The sequence below is a fragment of the Neofelis nebulosa genome, chromosome 14, assembly GCF_028018385.1.
Source record: "Neofelis nebulosa isolate mNeoNeb1 chromosome 14, mNeoNeb1.pri, whole genome shotgun sequence".
NCBI lineage: Eukaryota > Metazoa > Chordata > Mammalia > Carnivora > Felidae > Neofelis > Neofelis nebulosa.
The window spans coordinates 28,971,277-28,992,915 of NC_080795.1; the positions used below are offsets into that span (position 1 = coordinate 28,971,277).

At 41.2% G+C, this 21,639-nt stretch overlaps 1 long non-coding RNA gene across 6 annotated transcripts in view; it reads right to left on the reverse strand.

Annotated features, from left to right (window-relative positions):
• LOC131495122 (uncharacterized) overlaps positions 1 to 21,639 on the reverse strand; it is a 238,828-nt gene that overhangs the window by 102,814 nt on the left and 114,375 nt on the right. For 4 of the 6 annotated variants that reach the window (XR_009253782.1, XR_009253781.1, XR_009253777.1 and 1 more), the window contains one exon: positions 7,787 to 7,822. The exons of the other annotated variants lie outside the window; for them this stretch is intronic. This is a non-coding gene — a long non-coding RNA (uncharacterized LOC131495122). The remainder of the gene's footprint in view (positions 1 to 7,786; positions 7,823 to 21,639) is intronic. 6 annotated transcript variants of the gene reach the window in all.

Genomic DNA, 21,639 nt, shown 5'->3' on the forward strand with positions numbered 1-21,639 from the left:
ACACACAGCCTATTCAGCCTATTCAGCCTCAACTTCCATTTAGTATCTTTATGGATAGCTTTCAGTAAATCACTAAGGGACAGAAAATTAACATTTCTTTTAAAAAAACATTTAAACTTTTTTATTATAATGGCAATATATGCACTAGGGTCAAAAACAAATTCAGAGTACAGAGGCACGTACAATAAAAAGTTGTACTCCAATCCTTTCCTCAGAAGTAATCACTGTAAGCAATTTTTTCCCTCCCCTCAAAAATCTTGTGCTTATAAAAGTATATATATGTACATCCCAAGAAAACCAACAGCAACGGAATTAGATACTACTAATTGGTTATCAACAGCATTTTCACTTAATAGTATATATTTTGGAGAGTTTTCTAAGAGCAGCATATATTGTACTTATTCAGAATGAGTATTTCGTAATATTCTCAACAGAATTAAAAAAAAACTCTCTTAAGCTTTGAGAAAGTTCGTGGGCTACACCCTCCTTCCCTCTCCATCCCCGGAAGTCCCCAGTCTCAGCCCCAACAGCTTCTAGCAGTCGGGGACTGGCACCTGCCCACCCACATTTTTTCGCCTGTGGCCAGCTGAGGTCAAACCAGCAGCAGAGAATAGGGGTGTGGCTGGGGGTGGCAAAGAAGGAAGAGAAAACAAGTTTTCTATGAGTCGCTGGGAAAAAGAAACAAGAGTAAAATCAAATTGACATAAGACACTAGCACCTAAAAGTGTTTTATTACATGTATATTTAAATAAAAGGTATCAGGAAGAATGTTCCATAGGAGTTTAAAAGGCAATGGATACAGGAACACCAGTCTCTCTTTTTTTTTTTTAACTTTTTTTTTATGTTTATTTATTTGTCAGAGAGAGACAGAGCATGAGCGGGGGAGGGGCAGAGAGAGAGGGAGACACAGAATTGGAAGCAGGCTCCAGGCTCCCAGCTGTCAGCACAGACGCGGGGCTCAAACTCACAAGCTGCAAGATCATGACCTGAGCCGAAGTTGGTCGCTCAACCGACTGAGCCACCCAGGCACCCCAACACCAGTCTCTTTAAAGCAGTAGCTACAGGGGCGCCTGGGTGGCGCAGTCGGTTAAGCGTCCGACTTCAGCCAGGTCACGATCTCGCGGTCTGTGAGTTCGAGCCCCGCGTCGGGCTCTGGGCTGATGGCTCGGAGCCTGGAGCCTGTTTCCGATTCTGTGTCTCCCTCTCTCTCTGCCCCTCCCCCGTTCATGCTCTGTCTCTCTCTGTCCCAAAAATAAATAAAAAACGTTGAAAAAAAAAAATTAAAAAAAAAAAAAAAAAGCAGTAGCTACAGCTACCATGCATTTGAGTGCACAACCTGTGGGTGTGGGCGGTGAGAAGAGACTTGGGGTCCCTGTGGATAAACGTGCCCCCCTGAAGTGCCAGGGGGTGGGTGGCGGGGGTGAGGAGAGAGATCCCTTCAGAGAAGGGAAAGAGCAGGACATCAAGGTTGGGCCTACTGCCATATGAAGGAGAGGGAACACTCTGCCCTTCCTCCCTGAAAATTAGGCTTCACGCTTCCTCTATTTTCCACCTGTTTGTGTCTTCTCCCACCTCACTGATCTTAGCCCAGTTGCTTTGACTTCTGTGAAGAGCTTTGCTAGAGCTCAGCTCCCAGCCATGACGCTAGATAACTGATGTCTATTTCTGACCAGAAACCCTTCTTAGTGGTTGGATGCTAAAAGCAAGTAAAATCTAAAACAGAGATTCTGATCATCTTAGGGGATGGAGAAATAGGTCTTTACCTCTTTCTCTTGGCTTATTCGTTTCATCTCAGTGCTCTGTATGGTTTCTGGCCCACCTGGGCCAGAAAATAAGATTACAGAATGGCTTAAAGCTTCTAAATTAGTCTGTTACAGAAAGCAGCACCTCAGGCAACAGGCCTGGCTCAGAGCCCACACTCAAGAAAGCAGAATCTCTTCTTGGGTGGGGCTTTCCTAGACATAAAGGTTTTACCATGCCTCTAAGCAGGGGAAGCTTGGGCCAACATTACATGGGGCAGGTAACAAAATTAGGGACAATGAAACCAGATAAACCACCTCATTAGTGGCAGCTTACTAGTATAAGCCATTTTAACAAAGAGAGGTAAGACAGAGGACCCAAGGTACCTGCTGTCAAGTTCTTTAAAACAGTCTCCTCTGGGGTGCCTGGGTGGCTCAGTTGGTTGAGCGGCTGACTTCGGCTCAGGTCATGATCGCATGGTTTGTGAGTTTGAGCCCCACATCAGGCTCTGTACCTGACAGCTCAGAGCCTGGAGTCTGCTTTGGATTCTGTGTCCCTCTCTCCCTGTGCCCCTCCCTCACTCATGCTCTGTCTCTCTTTCTCTCAAGAATAAAGAAAACATTTTAAAAAATTAAAAAATAATAAAATAAAATAGTCTCCTCTGCAAAGGCAATGTTCTTTCCGGCAGTCTTGGTTTAATTGAGAGGTCACATGTGCCTTCATCCAACACTGTGTGACAGTAAGTAGCAGTTCAGAGAGGGGGAGTCTCTAGAATTTGGTCTCCTCACTCCTGCTATGAAAGATCACCCCTGAACTACTGAACCTCTTAGAATCTTTTTATCAGCCATGGAATCAAGAGAGTAGAGGTCTAGGACCAATCTGTCTACACTCAACTAATTGTTGAGTGTTGATTTGCACATTAAAAATCACACTTACTCTGTCAAGATACAATCATTTTCTTAACTATGCACATCATGGTGATACTGTGTTGCTTGCTTTTCAGAAATTCAGAAAAAATATGAACGATTAAGCATATTTTCAAAACTGCCTGACATACACACCCACATGCACAGACATACCCACACACATATACAGGTAAAATAACTGAATGAAGACATAATTCTAAATAGCTTTTATCTTTTTTTTTTTTTTTAATTTTTTTTTTTTCAACGTTTTTTATTTATTTTTGGGACAGAGAGAGACAGAGCATGAACGGGGGAGGGGCAGAGAGAGAGGGAGACACAGAATCGGAAACAGGCTCCAGGCTCTGAGCCATCAGCCCAGAGCCTGACGCGGGGCTCGAACTCACGGACCGCGAGATCGTGACCTGGCTGAAGTCGGACGCTTAACCGACTGCGCCACCCAGGCGCCCCAGCTTTTATCTTTTTAACAATTAGGAAAAAACTCTATGAATATTTGCCTTTTCAATTTCTACAGAGTACAAACTTCCCCAAATATCACTTGGTGATTGAGTCTCTAAAGATTAAATAAAATGTCTTCCTGATACTTATAAACTGCATTCTCTAGCTAAGACAAGGCACAAAAGATTCTGTGACTGCATTATTCTTTGGAGCCAGGATTGTGGTTATGTGGGCAACCAGTCCTTTAGGACACAACAGGCTGGTGAACCATTGATTCATGAAACACTGCCAGGAGTGGCCTTAGGCCAGACCCCGGGGCAAGTTCAGCCAGCACCAGGGCATAGCCCAGGCCAGGAAGGAATAGTCAAATGTATAACTTCCTGTCTTTGTCAGAAACCTAAGAATCTGGAAATTATTCTCAGCTCCTTCCTTTTCCTTTACATCCTCCAGTCAATTATCAATGTCTCGCAACTGGTTGTACCTCCTAAACACCTCTCCAACTATCCACTCCTCTTTAACTCTATTGTTTCTTTCCTAGGTGATACTAGTTGGATTTTTTAAAAATTTGTATTTTAATTCCAGTTAGTTAACAATGTAATATTAATTTCAGGTGCACAATATAGCGATTCGGCAATTCCATACATCACCTGGTGCTCATCACAACAAGCGCACTCCTTAATACCCATCACCTATTTAACCTAACCCCCACCACCCTCCTTTTTTAGTAATCAAAACAGTATGGTACCGACAGAAAAACAGAAACATAAATGAATGGAACAGAATAGAAAACCCAGAATAAACCCACAACTATATGGCCAATTAATCTTCAATAAAATAGGAAAGAATATCCAATGGGAAAAGGAATGTCTCTTCAACAGATGATGCTGGGAGAACTGGACAGCAACATGCAAAAAAAAGAAACTGGACCACTTTCTTACACCATACACAAAAATAAATTCACAATGGATTAAAGACCTAAATGTAAGTCCTAAAACCATAAAAATCCTAGAAGAGAACACAGGCAGTAATTTCTCTGATGTTGACTATAGAAACTTTTTTCTGGATGTCTCCTGAGGCAAGGGAAACAAAAGCAAAAATAAACTATTGGGACTACATCAAAATAAAAACATGCACAGCGAAGGAAACAATCAACAAAACTAAAAGGCAACCTATGGAATGATAGAACATACTTGCAAATGACATGTCTGATAAAGGACTAGTATCCAAAATCTATAAAGAACTTATAAGACTCAACACCCCAAAACCAAACAATCCAATTAAAAATGGGCAGAAGTCATAAACAGACATTTCTCCAAAGAAGACATCCAGATGGACAACAGGTACATGAAAAGATGTTCATCATCACTTACCATCAGGAAGATGCAAATCTAAACTATAAGGAGGTGTCACCTCACACCCATCAGAATGGCTAAAATCAACAACACAAGAAACAACAGGTATTAGTCAGGATGTGGAGAAAAAGGAACACTGGTACACTGTTGGTGGCAATGGCTGGTTTTCCAAATGGGCTATATCCATCCACTTTTGTCCCCTCCACCAAGTTCCTGTACTATGGCCAGGTGGATTAAAAAAGCAAGTATATATTGAGCAATTCTCCTTCAGACTTCAATGATTTCCTTTCTGCTCTTAGACTGAAGATGAAAATCCACACCATGATCTAGAGGCCATGAATGAGCTGCCCCCTGTTCAACTCTCCAGGGCGTTCCTATTACTCACACCACTATTCCCCCATCCTCTCCACTGTCCTCCTGCTCTCCTCAGGGCTCCCTACAGCTCAGGAGATTTAGAGACAGGGAAGACTCAGGTACCTGAATTTTCCCTAAAACTCATTAGGTAGTTGTGAACCACCACTATGGTTGAAAGCAGCTAGAATGAAGGCAGAGCCAATCTGAAACTTACTCCTTAAGATCAGTTTAAACTTGTGAGCATCAGGGTCTGACTCCGGTTTACAAAAGCCAGGAAAATTCCCGAAGTGGCAAGTCACTGGGCAGAATTTCTGGAAGAGCAGGTTACTGCTGCTGCTACCCCAAAAGGGTTTAAACCCACTGGGTAGGGGGTGCCTGGGTGGCTCAGTCAGTTAAGCATCTGACTCTTGATCTTGGGTCAGGACATGATCTCACGATTCATGGGTTTGAGCCCCGAATCGGGCTCTGCACTAATAGGGTAGAGCCTGCTTGGAATTCTCTCTCTCTCTCTCTCTCTCTCTCTCTCTCCACGCCCCCCCCCCCACCCTCCACACACAAGTTCTCTCTGTCAAAAATAAATAAACTTAAAAAAAATCTGCTAGATGCTCTTTTACTTTCTAGAAAATCTAAACCTAGCTAAAATATGAAATTATGAGGCTGAATGCATTCACAAAAGCACTGAAACATGATCTTCGATGGAGCAGATGTTTCTACATAAGCAAAGCTCAGCTGGGAAGGTCTTTCTTTGGAGGAACAGAACTGCAAGTTTGTAGATTCTGTTTACTCCTGCTACAACAGGGCTTGCTAAGTGAATTTGGATGAGCTATGGGTCCAATCATGTTCTAGAAACTAGACAACTAGGAAAGGCAAAGGCTGGTCAACCTGGGTATTGCTCCTCTCTTCCAATTCCACTACAGAATGTGTATCAAGTCCACTATTTTGCAGATATCTCATGAATTGCATTTTTAAAGTAGGATTGATTTTATTTGTCCTTGCAATATATAGCACACACTGAGTCCTCAGCCAGCTGTGGGAGGATCTGAGTTGTGTGTGACAGTATCTGGCACGCTTTCAAAAACTGCAGTCATTACTTGGAAAGTAAGCACAGGGGGAAATAAATCAACTTTTAAAGATATCACACCCTTTCTAACATTTTTTTGAATATGAATGAAGCAGTAACTATACAATTAACCTTGATACTATCACTCTATAGTCAGACAAGTACTTTACCAAAAGGTATTGTCTACCACAAAAATATTGTATCTAAAATTTAAAAAAACCAAAGAGCTTTCCAGGCCAGACAAAAATGTCTTTGTTAAAAATGATGATTGTATGTAAGTAATATATGCAAAAGGTCCCAAATAAAAGTGTTCAAAAGAACATACAAAGAAAAATCTATCCAGCTCCTACACCTGTACTTCAGCCATCCAATTCCCTTCGCTGCAGGCAAACAGAATAAGCATGTTTTTACTTAACCGTCCAGAGAATTTTTATGCATTTGCACACACGTGGGCACATACATGCTATTGTACACCTTGCTTTTTTCCTTTTTTTTTTTTTTTAATAGTATGTGCTGATAGCTCCACATTGGCATACAGAGACATGCTTAATTTAATTGTTAACAGCTATGGGGCACCTGAATGGCTCAGTCGGTTAAGCGTCCAACTTTGGCTCAGGTCATGATCTCATGGTTCATGAGTTCAAGCCCCGCATTGGGCTCTGTGCTGACAGCTCAAAGCCTGGAGCCTGCTAAGGATTCTGTGTCTCCCTTTCTCTCTCTACCTCTCCCCTACTCACATTCTGTCTGTCTCTCTCAAAAATAAATAAACATTAAAAAAATTTTTTTAATTGTTAACAGCTGTGTTCCATGCAATCATTTCTTGACTGTCCAGTGAACCCTTCTCTACCATAAAGACCTCTTGTGGCTTCTCAGTGTTCAGGTATGATACAGAAAGGCCTCTACAACACATCCCAATTGGCAACCATTCTTTAGCCTTAGTTCTCCACTTGAATCAAACTCACCTACTGTGGCTCTTGAATGGTGTTCTAATCCCTGCTCTTTTGTTAACTTACTGGCTGGCTATAGACAGGTGATCTCACCCTTCTGGCCCTTGGTCTTCTCATCCATGAATGAGGGTTGGTACAGGGAAGGAAAGAGGTGCGTCCATTACTAAGATCCTTTTCAGCTCTCACATTCTGTGAATCTGTGACTAGACGAGGTCAAAGGGCCTTTCCAGCTCTACACTTTGATCAGCAATTTAAATTTTCACGGGTTTGATCTTGTTTCCTCAATTGTACACGAGCTTATTAAGGACAAGACTATTTATTTGTTTCCCCTAGAATGTCCTGTTAGAATGGTTGCTCCAAAAATGTTTGTTTTCTGGGTTGTCACTTCAAGTGCTATGCTTTAATAATTGCTCCAAACCTACTGCTTGAAATAGGTCAGTTAACCCAGTTTCTTTCTTTTAGGACAAGTGACAGAAATTACAATGTTGGCACTCTATCAGAACAACTGGAACAATTCTTGATTTTAGCTTTAGGTCCTCAGCAATACATCTAACTTATGCAATCTACGCACTCCTGACATGACACATAGAAATACTATTAATAATTTGAAAAGTAAAAGTATACAGTTTTAGAAATAAAGAGAACATTAGGAAAGGCAAATTTCAACCTTTCTATTTTATAGATATGGAAAAATAAGGCCTAGAATTTAAGTGATTTGTCTAAGGATTGTGACTGAGCTGGTGTTAGGTTGAAGCAGGGTTAGAATCTGGGTCTCCTGACCCAAACGCTTTACAGAGTAAAGGAAACAGAACCTTTACAGAGTGTTCATTAGATGCCGTCATTAATTGCTGCTGCTTTATGTGGAATTTGCTACTCCACAAAACTATGTACATTTAATTTATTGATTTAACAACAGGTTTGACTCTTATTGCACTTCCTCATCTGAAAAATTAGATTAATAAATGTACTTACCTTACATGATTGTAGAAGGATCACATGAGATAATGCCTGTAAGAGCCAAGACCAGATGTTATCTATAATTATTAAAGATCCTCATAATGAAAGGTCATTTTGTAATATAATTTCCCCTTCTTTTGATTTTTTTTTTAGAGGAGAGGCAGTTGGATTTAAATATTAGGTTTCATTGAAGACAGGCACACCTCTATATTACCCTAGCTAAGGTCACATCCCCTTAACTGACTTATCCTTTATCTTATTTTTTTTAATTTTTTTAACATTTATTCATTTTTGAAAGGCAGAAAGAGAGAGACAGCGTGAACGGGGGAGGGGCAGAGAGAGAGGGAGACACAGAAACAGAAGCAGGCTCCAGGCTCCGAGCTGTCAGCACAGAGCCCGACGCGGGGCTTGAACACGCGGACCGCGAGATCACGACCTGAGCCGAAGTCGGCCGCTTAACCGACTGAGCCACCCAGGCGCTCCTATCCTTTATCTTAAAATGGGAGAATTACCCTGGTTTTTGCTCATCTTTCAGTGACTGTAAGGATTAGGAAAATTTCATTCATGCACACCACATATCTTTATGAATTTTGCCAAATCTGCATACCATCTCTGTTATTATTATTTACTTAGTGTTTTTATTCAAATCTACCAAATTTTAATTTAAGTCTATTCATACACCATTTAGGGAAACACTAGTACAGTTAAGTGCATTGAGCTGAAAGATCAAAAGATTTGAGGTCAAATCCTAGCTTTGCTCTTTACTAGTCATGTAATTTTTAGCAAGTTATCGGTTTCTTTATCTATAGAATAATGATTAAAGTATATAATTCACAGTGTTGTAATGGTGGTAACTACGGTAATATATATGATAACACTTTGAAAAATGTGTCACCAATATATCTTAGTTATTGCTGTTAAATAAAGGGGAGATTAGGTTATTGGGAGAAGAAAGTGGTATTGTTTTAGTAGTGGGCAGTTTTTTCAGAAGGGTAGGAAAGTGTATAAAGCATTTAAAGAGTGGATATACAACAATGCACTATTACATAGGTTAGAATATGGCAGAAAATTAATAAAATACTGCAAAAAGACAGAGGCAAAATCCACTCAAATTCACTTTGATGAAAACAACATTCTTAGTACAGGCACAACATAAAATTGTGGCAAGTTTATGTGAAGTTTTAAAAATAGAACTTCAAGCATTAAAATGTAATTATACATATAATGAATCAAAAGATATGTTAACAGTAATTAGTGTTTTATATATTCTCTTGCAATCATTAATTTTCTGAGACTAACATAATTTTCTTAATTGATCTCCAGAGTATAATGTAAATCATGTCAAGGCAACTAGTCCCTAGTTGTGAAGTGTATGAAAAGTCAAGACTACAAGCTTCTCAGACCCAAACCATGCTTACTTTAATAAAAAGCTCTTCGAAACATATTCCAACCCTTCTCCACTCTCTTCACCTCCTTGACTACCTGCTGTCCCATCACCTTCAACCTCACACGGAAACTAGAGTGGTTTGACTAGATTACTGTCAACTTCCTATCCCCAAACCTCTCTGATGACTGTCTTCCTCTTCCCCCTGGCCCTCCTTCCTAGTCTGAATCATCCAAGTCTTTATCAGAGCTTTGTGCTCTCTGCATCTTCTGTTCTCCCTGGGACTCGAATCTTGCCCTCTGCAGCTTTTATGAATCAGTATTAAATACTTTCACACCTTCCCTAACCGCAGGTTCCCATATATATAGCACAGCTTTGACGCTTTATCACTTATGGTCAGACGTGTCCAAAGAAGTCTATTTCTAATGACCTATTTTGTCTTCTGCATTCTTCACATCCCAACTCAGTGTCCACATTCCCTTTCCTCTAGGAATATTTTTCCCCCAAAGTATATCCAGAGATATTTTCATAGAGTATTGCACAAATAGTATAAATATAAAATTTGCCTGTAGTGCCACTACATAAATTGTCCATATGCACCCATTTCCCCTTATAAAACTTTTTTTCCATGTAAGTAGGTTTCTTGTAGTCATAGCACTCACACTGCCTTCTCGATCCACTCTAGGAATAAAGCAGAGCCTGCTACAAAAACTGGCTGGTCTGGCTTCAAGAGGCCTTTCACCTACCTGAGAGATTGTTGCCTCCACTTATCTGAGTATATTCCTATTAAGATCAACAAAGACTTTCATGCTGCTATATCTAACGTGTTCTTAAATCCAGACTTAAAGCTCAACTTCTTAGTAGTGTTTGACACAACTGATCACCCTTTGTGACACCTCCTCTTTGGCTGGCTTTGTGATGTCACACCCTCCTGGTGACTGCCTACTTTGGTGGCCCCTTCTCAATTTCCTCCAATGGCTCTTTCTCCTCTGCTGTTCATGCCATTTGGGAGTTCCTAAGGACTCCAACCTGAGCTCTTTAGCTGCCACTTTACAAACTCTCCTTAGGGGAGATCATAAACTATTGAGGCTCCCAGGGCACCTGGATGGCTCAGTTGTTGAGGGTCCAACTTCAGCTTAGGTCATGATCTCATGGTTTGTGGGTTTAAGCCCCACATTGGGCTCCATGCTGACAGTGTGGAGCTTGCTTGAGATTTTCTCTCTCTCTCTCTCTCTCTCTCTCTCTCTCTCTCTCTCTCTCTCTCTCTCTCCCCTCTCTCTCCCTCTCTCCCCCCCTCTCCCTCTCTCTCCCTGCCCCTCCCCCACTTGTATTTTCTCTCTCTCTCAAAATAAATATATAAACTTAAAAAAAATGAAACTGTTGAGTCTCCCATTTCCATCTTTATGCTGGTGATTCTCAAATTCATATATCCAGCAAAGACCTTTCCCAGAACTTTCTGTCTATCTAATGGTCAACTGGATATGTCTACAGGATTTTTCATGATAGGCATGCAAAGTTCAGTGTTTTCTAGAACAGAACTCAATGTCTTCCTACTTCCAATTTTATCTTCCCAAGTATTCTTTGTATTGGTAAAGACCACCACCATCCACTCAGATGCTTGAGCCAGAAGTCTAGGTTAAATCATCATTGATTTACTCTTTATTTACCTTTTCCTTACCCTGCCCTCTTCCAATTCATTAATTACCAAGACTTTTCCAGTCTATCTCCTACACACTTCTTCAATCCATTTACTTCCCTAAATTGTCACAGTCACCACAGCAAGTCCAAGGCACCATCATCTTTCACCTTCCCACTAAAGTACCTGTGACTATGTCACTTCTCTCCTTACACTCTTTAATGGTACCCCATTGCCTTTAGGATAAAGGCTCGAATCCTTAATACCTACAAGGTTGTGTGTGATCTTCCTTCTGTCTGGTTGTAGAGGTTCATCACATGTCATTCTCTCCCTCACTTTCTCCATTCCAGAAACTGGTCTTTCAGTTCTTTGCAATTGAGAAGCCACATTCCTTCTTACCTTGAGACTTTGCCTGGAGTACATTAGCTTAATTTCCAGGCCCCTACTGCTGTTCCTTCTCTGTCATCTCCCACAACTCTCTAGACCTCCCTCTGCCCCAACTTTAACATAGTTACCTTTTTCTTTAGGTCTTGGTGTAAACAAGAACAATTTGTTCTCCTTCTCAGTATTATCATAATTACATCTGCAGAAATTTTCAGTGTCTTTCCAGCTACTAATCTGTATGCCCCATGAGGACAGTGAATTTTCCTGACAGATACATATAGAATAAATATTTGTTGAAGTAATTTATTTTTCAGGCATCTTTCTGGCTATTAACTTAAGATTTCTTTACAGTAAGACATTTGAATAACCCCTTTCACTCATTAGATTGAGATAATTGGAACTATGAGGATTTTTTTAAAGCTTTTGAAAAATAAAGTCTAAATTAATTGAAGGTTTAAGAGGAAAAAAAATTCATTTTCCCCTGAGACTTTATGTGGCGAGACTTTCACCTGTGAAGAAGAAAAAAAGATTTCCAAAACCTACTTAGGGAGTCAAAAGCAAATTGATAATACCAATAGCTGCCATTTATTTGGCACTTGCTAATTTCCAAGGTGATACAGTGAGAGTATATCAATTAATTTAAAATAACTATAAGGTAGTTACTATTTTTAGCCTTACATTAGAGGGTAGTTGTTGTTTCTGTTTATTGCTCTAAGAGAAGTATGAGGGAACGGTCTCACGCCTCTTAATTAGGTCATATTTTACAGTTACACTAGATTCTGATAATGACTGGGACTCTTTCCTGGCTGGCTCAGCTAGACCCCAGGCCACACTGCCAGAGGATTGTCTCTCACCATGTGCCACCTCTTGCATCACAGATTTTTCTCGGATGGATTTGGCTCCATCTTATTACTGCCAAAGGGATTTATCTAGTCATGCATTGCCCTTGAGGCCGTGGTAACTAGGCCTGTGATTTTTTTTTGGACTCTGTGGTTCTTCAACAATGTTCAGTAAAGAGAACTCTGGAAGGGGACCACATGTAGCTCCTTGGGAGGCATAAAGGATGGCAAGTAGTGAAGGTATAGGAGGGAGCTGGAAAATAACATATCTTGTTTCATTCATTCACCCATCCACTTATTAATTAAATGTATTGTACAAATATCTACTGCTTATCTACCATGTGCCAAGTACAATATTAGTGAATGAGAAGTTCCTGTCTTCAAGGCGTTTATAGCCTAGTTGTAGAAACGGCTAAGTAAATCTAGAAGATACTGTTGAGGGAGCATAAAAGAGGAGTATTCTAATGGTCAGAACTCTTAAGGTTATAAGACATGAATCCAATTCAAAAACTGATTAGGCAAAAGTATTAATATTTATTGACTTAGGGAAAGAGGGCTGGAATAACAAAGCTCTGAGAAGGACAGACCCACAGCAAGAACTTGGTACCAACTGTCAACCGGCACTAGAATATTCCTAGGAGTTTTGGAGTGTGTGTGTGTGTGTGTGTGTGTGTGTGTGTGTGTAGAGAGAGAGAGAGAGAGAGAGAGAGAGAGAGAGAGGTGGGGGAGGGGCAGAGAGAGGAGAGTGAAAATCCCAAGCAGGCTCCGCACTGCTAGCACATAACCTAATGTGGGGCTCGAACCCCTGAACCGTGACAATATGACCTGAGCTGAAACCAAGAGTCGGACGCTTGACTGACTGAGCCACCCAGGCGCCCCTCCCCAAATGTCGGCTTTATTCTCCCTTACTGCAGACCAAATCTCACCACAGGTCAAGAAGCAAAGGGTTCCATCAAGTCTAAGCCTCACATCAACCCAGGGTCTGACTCAGAGAGGATCGGATCCTCTTTTTCAAATACAGTCTAAAAATCCCCAGGGAAGAACTCAAATCAACCCACTTTGGGTCACATGCCCATCTCTAGACTGGTGATTCTCAACTTCAGGCAGTTTTGCCCCTCGAGGGATATTTGGCAATGTCTGGAGACATTTTCTATTGTTATGACTGGTGGGGGTGGAGAGGGTGCTATTGGTATCTAGTGGCTGGACTCAAGGAATGCTGCTAAACATCCTACAACACATAGGACAGCTCCTCCCCCCCCCCCCACAACAAAGAGACATCCAGTACAACATGTCAATAGTGCTGAGATTGCGAAACTCTTCTAGATCAATCAGTTGTGGTGTGGGGGAGGGTCGAGAGGGGCATCAAAGGCTCTCTTTAAAAAGCTAAGTATTGGCTGATACTTAAAGGATGAGTGGGAATTAGCCAGGGAACTAAGAAGCCAGGGAAAGCTGATCCATGGAGGGAAGTACCTGAGCAAAGAACAAGGACTGCCCAGAGCAGGCACCCATGAATAGCACTAGTAACTTCACCTCTCAGTGCTGGTATCATCATCCTGCAGAGCAATTACAATAATATTAAGCACAAATAATAGGTCATATATATTTCCTCCACTATATTAAATTTTTTATCAAGGGCTAGTGTTTTATCTGAAATTTATTTCTATTTATCAGGAGATTGCTTTAGCCAGGTGTTAAAACACATGAGTTGACAAGACCTAGTGGGTAGTAGCACTGACTCTGGAACCAAACAGCCCTGGCTTTGAATTCAGGTCCATCACTTCCTAGGGGTGTCCATGGCCACCACAAGTGGAACAGGCCAGTGCTAGGGAAATGCAGAAAGGAGTACGTCACCTTGGACGGGAGTGGATATGGCCAGCCACACGAGACCGGGAAGAGGAACCTAGACCTTTTAGGATGAATAAAATTTGGTAAATAGAAGCGAGTAAGGGATACTAGGTAGAGAAAGCAGTATGTTCCAAGGTTTGGAGTTAGGAAGGAGTATAAATGTAGGTAAAATAAGTCAAAAGTAATTCTAGGATATAGTGTGTGTGTGTGTGTGTGTGTGTGTGTGTGTGTGTGTGTGTGTGTATGTGTGTGTTTGTGTGAGAAATGGGAAACTAGAAGAGGGAGTGGACTTGAGCAACAATAAGAAGTTTAATTTTGGACACAAATGAGCATTTCTCATGGAAAGTGTAAGTAGAGGTGTTCAGAGAAAAGTCAGTATCAGGCAGGATATACATTCAGGTGAGAAGTCAAGAGTTGGAGATTTGTATGCATGAGAAGGAACTCTTCCTTCATGTAAAATCCTTAGAGAGGTGGAGAAAAGAGAAAACAAATGGTTGTTGCAAGAAATCAAGGAGGAAGAACAGAAAAGAAAACAGATGTGTAAATAAAGACAGAAAAGAATAAAATCAAGATGATGTGGTGTCATGGAAACCCAGGAAGGGGAGAATTTGAAGAAAGAATGGTCAATAGCCAAATACTGCAAGGAGGCCAAAGGTGGTCAAAGCTGCTAAAGAGGTGACTGGACACATACAGTGCAACTTAAGTTTTGTATTTCTAGTTAGAGGGTGGGGGTAGGCATGCTTTGGAGGAAGCCTGGAGTAGAAGCGGGGTGAGGACGTAGAGACCACTAGGATACGACAGCCTTGAAAAATTTGGATGCAAGACCACAATGCCCCCTATCATTGCTATTATTTCATGTTAATTTGAAATTCTTAACCCAATGCACAAGTGCAAGAGAAAGAGGAATAATAACTGAAAATAAGCTAGCAAAACACATGCACTTGTAAATTATATTATCTTCTACCCACAGTGCCTCAAAGATGTAAATAAATAAAAAAAACTATTAAAACTAAAAATAAAACAAAACAAAAACAAAACTATTAAGGCTAATACAATAGCTCATAAGCTGACTAATTACAAAGTAAACATACATGGCCACCAGTTACTAAAAAAAAAAAATCCAATTCACAATTGAAACTCAGAATGACTAAAAAGGACTGAATAAGTAGAAAGATATAAGATCTCCAATATTGTATATGTATCAATCAATCACCCATAAATTCATATAAATGTTTAGTACAACTCCAATCAAAATTCCAATGCACCTTTGGGATCATTTGACAAACCAATTCTAAATAACATTGAAGATAGAGGCTGGATCCTACAGAAAGACGTGGTAAAAAATTCTTCTTGGTGAGTTAAAGGATTTTAGGAAAGGGATATTAATATTCAATTTTAAGACTCATCTATTTAATATAAACCCCTTCCATTTTCTCATTCAGGAAAATCTGCCAAAAGTAGGAATGTCTTGTGTGGCAGTTTCAGGGAAGAAAAATTCAAACCAAAGGGGGTAGAGTTCCACCTTTAGACTGGTGGTGAATAAAGAGAAAAGAACAGCTTGAGAAGGTGAATTCATGATTAAATTTGGTAGAATCAGAACTGGGAGCCAGAAATGACTATGAGACTAGGAACCCATGGGAACTTGAAGCAATCTTAGAAAATGAACCGCAACTCCAGTGTGATGTGGGAGAGGTCTTGAGCCAACCTACTCTATAATCTCAGAGTTGAGGGTAATGTCAGTTGACATCTCAGGTACATATGTGAAATCTTAACTTTCCTAGAAATTCCTAGGGAAAAAAAAGACACATTATTCCTAGTGCTTATCTCTGTAGTATTGAATTATAGACAATTTTTATTTTGTTTTTATGCTTTTCTGAGTTTCCTGAATTTTGTATAATAAATGCAAGTTACTTTTATAAGAAAAGTTTAGGGGAGCCTGGCTGGCTCAGTAGAGCATGTAACTCTTGATCTTGGGATTGCAAGTTTGAGCCCCACACTGGGCATAGAGATTATTTAAAAATAAAATCTTAAAAAAAAAAAAGAAAGAAAAAGAAAAGACGAGTTTGTCAGTGAAAAATAGAATTGAGAAGAATGCTTGGGTGCAAAGCAGGGTCAAGTAAAGCTTTTGAAGTTCACTTGCTTGGTGATTTCCAGAAGGGTCATAGCAAATGATTCTCTCAGTGTCTCATCTTCAGCCATAATTAGTGATCATGGTTCTCACTCTGTTTTGCCATCATCACCAAGCACTAAGGGGGAGCAACATATCTTCACCCATGATCCCTCCTTCTGACTTCCCATACAGATGATGCCTATTATATACTTTGAGCTGTCTAGTTGTTTTATGTGCTTAACTATTATCTTATTAACTAGGTTGTTGGCTTATCTAGAAGCTTATCATGTCTTCTATTTCTGCTGACTCTCCTATGATACCTAATAGGTATCAGATAGTGCCTTTCCTGGGTAAGTTCCTTGAAGGCATTCACATCTGTATTCTGCATCTGTTATAATGCTTGGCACATAGCAAGAACTCAACATATGTTTGGATGCAGTGACCTCATTTGGCTTCCAAACAACTCAATAAGAGAGAGAGAGAAAAAGATAATAATGATCAAAATAAAATATCAAGAATTACTGTTTATTGAGTGCATCCCATGTGCCAGACATTATGCTAAACATTTCACATAGAGTATCTTGTTTATTCCTCAGAATAACCCCAAGAGATAGGCACTACAATTATTTTAGTTGGTGAATGGGGACAGAGCCTTAGAAAGGTTCAATGGTGGGCACCTAGGTGGCTTAGTCAGTTGAGTGTCCAACTCTAGATTTCACCTCAGGTCATGATCTCACCGCTGTGAGATAAAGCCCTGCATCAGGATCTGGGCTGGGCATGGAGCCTTCTTAGGATTCTCTCTCTCTCCCTCATTCTCTGCCCCTCCCCTGCTCTCCCTCTGAAAGAAAGAAAGAAAGAAAGAAAGAAAGAAAGAAAGAAAGAAAGAAAGAAAGAAAGAAAGAAAGAAAAGAAAAGCGAAGAAAAGGTACAATGGTTTGATCAGTGTCTAAGAAGTTACAGAGGCGAGAGAAGAACTGAGGTCTGAGGTTTTCTTCTTCTTCTTTTTTTTTTAATGTTTATTTATTTTTGAGAGCAGGGAGGGGCAAAGAGAGAGGGGGACAGAGGATCCCAAGCAGGCTCCACGCTGATAGCAGAGAGCCCAATGTGGGGCTCGAACCCATGAACTGTGAGATCATGACCTGAGCCAAAGTTGGATGCTTGGTCAACCAAGCCGCCTAGGCACCCCCCAGAACTGAGGTCTTCTGATGAAAAAATCAGGGTTCTATTATCTTCTTCTGCCTTTCATAAAACCAAATTTGATCTCAATATTTAGAATCCTCTCCTTGCTCAATTAGAAAAAATCTGAGGGGCACTGGGTGGCTCAGTTGGTTAAGCATCTGACTTCAGCTCAGGTCATGATCTCGCGGTTTGTGAGTTCGAGCCCCGTATCGGGCTCTCTGCTGACAGCTCAAAGCCTGGAGCCTGCTTCGGATTCTGTGTCTCCTCCTCTCTCTCTGCCCCCCCCCCCCATGCTCATGCTCTGTCACTCTCTGTCTCTCAATAATAAATAAATGTTTAAAAAAATTAAAAAAGAAAAAAAGAAAAAAATCTGAGCTCTTAAAAATGAAATCTAAGGAGTCTAAAATAGGTAATAAAACCACTCTGCATAGTACAAGGGGATTACTATTTAGTACTAAAGTCATTTTTTACTTTAGATTTTAGGCCAATAGAATATTAGTTTGATTAGAAGAATGACTTTCTAGATCATTAAATTTAGGGGGGCAGGTGGAAGAGCTTGATTCCAGTTTGAACATGACCTATCTACACCAACACCCCATCTTTATATAATATTATCAAATATAATCTCTATTTAAAGTGATGAAGGCCATATTTGTTATTAAGTTTGTCAGCTATGAAGCAGACTGGGGCACCTCCAAAACGCATCAAATAAATTATGCCTTTATTCCCTAGACTTTCTGAACTGGTTCTTAGATCATTTTCTACTACTCCTTGAGCCAAAATTTGGGGTGAGCGTGGAAACAAGTATTTATCTTTGTTTACAAACCTGTAACAGGTAGGGGCAAATGGGTGGCTCAGTCGGTTAAGTGTCTGACTTCAGCTCAGGTCATGATCCTGTGGTTTGTGGGTTTGAGCCCCATGTCGGGCTCTGTGCTGACAGCTCAGAGCCTGGAGCCTGCTTCAGTTCTGTCTCCCTCTCTCTGCCCCTCCCCCACTCGCACTCTGTCTCTCTCTCAAAAATAAATAAACATTAAAAAAATTTGTTTACAAAAAAAAACCTTCACAAGCAAAGGTCCTGTCTGTGCCCCCCACCTGCACCACCATTGTTTGCCAGCCCCACCTCCAAGACTCTAGTGTGCTGGGGCCCTCAAGCTTGCTGGCTTACATAAGGAAAACATCTAGGGTAGGTATCATCCCCTTGTCCTGCCTCACAGTTCTCAAAGGTAGGCATAGAGCAAAGGCAGCTCAGCTGGCAGCTGTATGCACTGCGGAGGGGTGGAGGGTGGACCACTTGGCTGGGTGTCGGAGGAAGACAGACTCTTCTCATGCCCAGACCCCTGGCATCTGCACGAGGCTGGTTCGTGCCCAGAACCACACGTGGTCTAAAGATGGCTGGGTGAGAGGCAGTGGGCACGAGCGGGCAGAGAAAAGAGAGGGAACTGGAGGTGGATTTGGCAATACCTAGCTTAATTTCCTAAAGCCCTGGGATGTCAGCGGAACACCTGACCGGTCTGTTTTACTGCACACATCCTGCCACCTCCCATCCTGGGAACTGGGAAGATTCTCACCTGCTCAGAATCTTTCAGCTCCTGAAAGCAGCAGCAACAGTGAGAACTCTGGGAAATTTTAGAATAAATTTTATACCTCGGGGATTCAAAGCCCTCATATAACATGTGTATTAATTTTCTATTGCTACTGTAACATATTACCACATATACAATGGCTTAAATATGACAAATATATTAACTTATAGTTTGGTAGGTCAGAAGTCTGAAATGGGTCTGCTGGACTACATTCCTTCTAGAGGCTCTAGGGGAGACCTGTTTCCTTGCCTCTCTCAGCTTCTGGAGGCCCCTTCCTCCATCTTCAAGGCTAGCAGCCTAGCCTCTCCTCTCCTCTCTGATATCCCGCTTTCTTATTAGGACACTTGTGATTACACTGGACCCACCTGAATAATCCAGTATAATCTCTCTAGCTCAAATTCCTTAATTTTTTTTTAAATTTTTTTAATGTTTTAAAATTTATTTTTGAGAGGCAGAGACAGAGCGCGAGTGGGACAGGAGCAGAGAGAGAAGGAGACACAGAATCCGAAGCAGGCTCCAGGCTCTGAGCTGTCAGCACAGAGCCCGACACGGGGCTTGAACTCACGAACTATAAGATCATGACCTGAGACGAAGTCGGACGCTTAACCAACTGAGCCTCCCAGGCGCCCCTCAAATTCCTTAATTTAACCACAGCTTCAAATTGCTGTGTGCTGTGTAAAGTAATGCATTTGCAGGTTCTGGGGATTAGGATGTGGATGTCTTTGGGAACCAGTAATCAGCCTATTACAATATGTGTATATGATTTTCTATTTTCACACATCTGATCTTCAAACACATTTACAGAAATGAATAGAAACAGTTATAAAAATAGAGGGCTGCAGGCAGTGAGGTAAAAAGATGTTTCATTAGAAATAAAAGATGACCTGCTCCCATCATACTAAGAGATGCTACTTGGGTTTTTTCATTTTTGCTTTTGTTTTCTAAAACCTCTCCTCCTTTTTTTTTTTTTTTAATATTTATTTATTCTGAGAGAGAGAGAGAGAGAGAGAGAGAGAGAGAGAATCCCAAGCAGCCTCCATGCTGTCAGTGCAGACCCCTGACTCAGAGCTCAATCTCATTAACCATGAGATCACTACCTGAGCCAAAATGAAGAGTCAAATGCTTAACTAAGTGAACCAAATCTCTCCTCTTTTCTTTTTTTTTTTTAAAGATCATTTATTTATTTTGGAGAGAGAGAGAACAGGAGGGGCAGAGAGAGTGGGAGAGAGAGAAAATCCTAAGCAGGCTCCACGCTGTCAGCACAGAGTCCGACGTGGGGCTCAAACTCACAAACCATGAGATCATGACCTCAGCAGAAGTCGGATGCTTAACCAACTGAGCCATCCAGGTGCCTCCAAATCTCTCCTCTTTTTAAATGGAATGTGGAATTGGAAAACTGGAACAGCAGGGGAGACTCTGGGAAAAACAAAACTGCTACCAGATATTCTTTTTTTTTTTAATTTTTTAATGTTTATTTATTTTTGAAAGAAAGAGTGTGCACGAGAGAGTGCAAGCAGGGGAGGGGCAGAGAGAGAGAGAGAGGAACACAGGATCTGAAGCAGGCTCCAGGCTCTGAGTTGTCAACACAGAGCCCAAAGTGGGGCTTGAACCCACAAACCGTGAGATCATGACCCGGGCTGAAGTCAGACGCTATACCCAGGGAGCCACCCAGGTGCCCCAAGGAATGCTAAGGAATTTTAAATCCCCTTTTGGGATAGGTTGAATTTACTGAATCTTCAACATAATATATTCACTTTAGGGAAAAATCTTTACAGGTAATCATGGTCACATATAAATCATACTTTTTTCTGCCTTCACCATTTCTTCCCCTTACCCTGCTCTATCAGTCTAAACAATAATAATATTTTTTTGTTTGTGCAGCGTTTGTTCTGTTTCCACACGGCTCTGAGCATTTTACATACAATGTTTCATTTGATCCTTGCAATGCCCCTGTAAAATGGATACTATTATCCTCAGGTTATAGATGAGGAAATCAAATTTAAGTAATTTTTCCAAGGTCATACAGCAAGCAGGTGACACGGCGAGCTGGAGTATCAATGTGCTCCAAATTCCACACCATTAACCACTGTACTTACATTTTGCATCTTTCAAAAGAACACGATTTATAGATTCCAGGTGGAATTTTTGCAGTGTAGACATTAATAAGGAATGCAAATGTCATGGAATTACTGGTTAAACTATCTTTGCTTCCCACTACCTTGAGCATGAGACAAGAGTCCACCCCTCCTGGATCTGGAACATGCTCCTTCCTCTCCATTATCTGTGAATAGAGCCTTCCAGGCAATAAATCACTCTGTGGTTTTCCTTCTCCCCTATTGACCCACAGAGGCCTGATTCACACTCCGTGAATTCCTTATACATCAGCCAGCTTGTAAGCAGTGTGGCTGTCACTAAAGAAACAAAGTCATTTTACACTCTCTTTCAAAAGCAAACAAACCTGGACAGCACCACGAAGCACTTCAGAGGGATGGGGAGGGAGGCCAGCTCCCAAACCGTGAAAGTGGAGCCTGTAAGAGGGAAAGGCAATGCTGCGTTGGGGAGTTCACAGGGACATTCAAAGCTAACTTTGGTTCCTTTTTCTGGCAACCTGTTTCCCCAAACCACCCTCTGTTGCCCAATCAGACGCGAAACTCTGGCGATTTGATATGCTTAGTTCGAGGAGCCAGGACTGCCTAGATGGCATGTGTGACGCAGGACGTCCACGTGGGGTTGGGCTGCGTGGATACACACAGGAGATCTCAGTCTGTGTACCGCCTGGTGTTACTGTATATCAATAAAACCACATTAAAACAAAGCCGCAGAGCCTTTGGGTGGCACATTGTGGATGGGAAAAAGCGCCAACCACACAGCTCCAATGCTAAGGATGAAGGCTATTATAGGCTGATTG